The 3,367-nt window shown below is 31.9% G+C and overlaps 1 long non-coding RNA gene across 1 annotated transcript; it reads left to right on the plus strand.

The window, feature by feature from the left end:
• Positions 1 to 1,250: 1,250 nt before the first annotated feature.
• LOC140013308 (uncharacterized) lies at positions 1,251 to 3,048 on the plus strand. Its single transcript, XR_011820399.1, has 4 exons — positions 1,251 to 1,399; positions 1,533 to 1,598; positions 2,249 to 2,305; positions 2,409 to 3,048. It is a non-coding gene; the product is annotated as an uncharacterized lncRNA (long non-coding RNA).
• The last annotated feature ends 319 nt before the right edge of the window (positions 3,049 to 3,367 follow it).

The following is a 3,367-nucleotide window of genomic DNA, read 5'->3' on the forward strand; positions in this document are numbered from 1 at the left end:
GAGAGCGTTCAGGATAAGGAAAAATGTGGGGTTAATGAGGGCAATTTATAACTGAGAGAAGGGATGGATAAGCATAGGAGAATAGGTGGAAAGATGAGACATATCGTTAGCCATTGCTTATTTTCCGTCAATTGTCCTTTACAGACACAGAATATATATATAATACGACGAGAAAATGAAGAAAAGTTGTTGCTTCCGGAAGATGTCTTTCAGTTGTTGATCCTAGTCCACATGCTCCTCAGTCACGGTTCCGAATATACGGATACTCAATGCCATTATAGTTGAACAATAAAGACTATTTGATTATTGTAACCCCAAATAGAACAAGACTATGTTCGTTAAGGAATCCAATCAACTGGCAATACCTTTGAGTTTGTCTATACTAATTACTAATATAAGTTTCATAGTCTATACTAATTTGTATCTATTAATGCAAAGTGTACTATGTAATGTAATTGTTAATGGGATTAATCTTGTATATCTAATAGTGTCTACACCAACAAGCATGGATGCATATTAAATGTGCCAAAATGAAATATTGAATTCAACAAATTGAGAATATGCACATTTATCGATACTACTACTATACATTATTATAGTGCATATAAAATTAAGGGATTTTCTAATGGGTGTGCACACTAACAATTATTACCTTATCTTATATTTATATACTTTTCTTATTTAATCTTACCTAACCTCCTTTATATTTATTTTCTTTCTCTAATTAATTTTACATTTCCAAAAATATGACATATAAAATATGTCCTAATGAAGTTGAGTACCCACAAGGCACCAGTTAGACAGACCCTAAAATTAATCCTAATTAATTAATTAACATAAACAAAGAACTTGAAATATCTCACACTAGTACAATGCTACAGTGCCTATAGTTATGGTAACGATATTAGGGAAATCTACTATTATAAATTTCTATTACCTTTAGTGACAGATCAAAATTTTTAGCGACTTTTTAAATATTATATTAAACTAATTAATATTAACTTTAGTAAGTTTTTAATTAAAACTAGTAAGTTTATGCCTGAAAGATAAGTTTTAGTCAGAAATAGAAATTTACCCTTTGAGTAATTTAATTTACTTGTTATTTGACAAAAGTTACTTTTGTTTAATTTAAACTTACTAATACTAAAAGTAAAAAATTTACATATTAAAGTAAAAAAATCATTAGTTTGTAAAAACGGTCTTGGGTTATCACATCTCTCTAAAGTTGCTTCCCTTCTTTTTATTTTCTTCTCACCTTACGATATGATGGAATAGAAATTTTGTCCAGGCAAAATTTTCCTGGCAAGATTACGACAGTCCTGATCGAGAATTGCTGGACGGATTCGAGAACGAAGATTCTGACTCCCACTGGATGCCGTTTAAAGGCCCTTCCAGCAAGGTATATTCGCAAACAAAATGATTTGTTTTTCTGTAATTCCACTGAAAATTGAGTATTCCACTGAATGTTTTTGTTTTGATTTCCCTCTATCCTTCCTCATCGATTGGTTGGTTTTGGGTGTTGCAATATGCAGACACAACAAAAGGGTTAGCAACGGTGGTAGCCAACCAAAGAGCATATGAAAAATAGCAGTGACGAGGTTAGATCATCATGTTCTCTTGAAATCGTTTGATTATATTGCTGTAATTTATTTATATTTCATTTGTCTTGTTTGTCAAGATTTTCTTACGAAATCAGGGCTGAGAATTTGAAGATTTTATTGCAATTTTGGGGCCGAAAATGTCCATTGAAACATCTAGGAAATGGTTGTAGTTTTGATTGTCTACGGGTAAAATATGCTTAATAGCCATATGAAATATCTAGGAATGGACTTGAGACTAGGCGTTTAATTTAAATGTGATTAATTTGGGAATGCATATAAGATGTTCGGTGAAATGTCAAAGAGAAATTTGTATGTTATGATTGCTACTCTGTGCGAGTGAGAAAATTAAAAGTTCTAATTGCCAAATGGACTGTTACTATAGTTACTCAATTATTTTTGAATCTAGATAGTATTTTTCTCCTTCCCCTCTTAAATTCTAGTCGTTCCAAAGTAATTATGCAATTTGACATAACTTTCAGCAATCTTTGGGTATGGGTTGCGTAGGATTCCAATCTTTGGGTATGATCAACTTGAGTATGGATTGCGTAGGAGTCCAAAGTTGCAATATTTCATATTTAAGTAAAAATCTCAGAAAACATACATCAACACAAACATTGACATGATAGCTTCTTTGACTGACATGATAGCTTCTAGCGTCAAGCTGAAAATGGAAGAAATGACAGTTCATGTATGAAAATATTCAGGTACATTTTTCCTTCTTTACGCCTCAGTTTTATGTCACTTATTTGCTATGATTATGTGTTGTTGTGGCCTTTTTTTAATACAAATCTTGTGATGGTTTTGCAGTGAATGAACCAGAGCCAAAACCATTAAGGAATTTTATTCTTGAAAAGGTACAAATTTTTTTGTTCGTCTTTGCTCAAAAAATTTAGGATGATTTAAGTTTCTTTGAAAGTAGTTTAATGAGTTTTGATTGTAAATCTGAATATAATCTCCTTAGTTTGCAATTTCTGGTGTTAACTTGTTTTAATGTGAATGATTTCTGGTGTTAACTTGTTTTAATGTGAATAATTTCAGCTTTGTTGGAAAAAAGTTTGGTGAATGATGGCGTTTAATTTCGAGAATTGGCATTTCAGAACATTCAATTTTTCTAAGTTTCAATTGGAAGTTAACCCTTGTTTGTGGCGGTCTCGAGAAGTTAAACCTTTTACAAAAGGTTTAAGATCCAGTATGCGGTTTAATAAGATATTTATGGTTTATAACATATCAGATTTCTCATTACCACATCACCATTAGAAAACATATGGTAGGAAGGTCAATCATATGGTAGAAGTATGTTATTTTCTTTTCAAAACTGTTATGCTTACTTACTAAATAACACAATTATGAGCACTTGTTGTTTATGCTTAGAAGGCATTTTGATGTATTGCACGGAAACAATATCAAGATGCAGAGAAAAACTTAAAATGAAAGTTAGTATTCCTTGATCAAATTCTGATACTTCCATATTTTCCATCATTTTAGTCACTTCAGATATTGTTAGCATCCAAGTGCTCTTGGGTTTGTAAACTAAAAATTTCAATTCAAACTGAAGCTTTTGATCGTGATATCAGAGCCCTTGACACTGGTGATCATATTCTCAAATCAAGTTTGACCTTAAGCCAATGATGTTAATGTCTTGGACAGCATTACTCCAAGTGAAAACTCCCCAAAACTGGATAGAGAACTCCAAGTGAAAACTGCCCTTTCTATATGCGGCAAAAATTTGTCGAGCAACATCAGCAGAATGCGCGCAATCAAATTTA

This window comes from Coffea arabica, chromosome 8c, assembly GCF_036785885.1.
Source record: "Coffea arabica cultivar ET-39 chromosome 8c, Coffea Arabica ET-39 HiFi, whole genome shotgun sequence".
NCBI classification, from domain to species: Eukaryota; Viridiplantae; Streptophyta; class Magnoliopsida; order Gentianales; family Rubiaceae; genus Coffea; species Coffea arabica.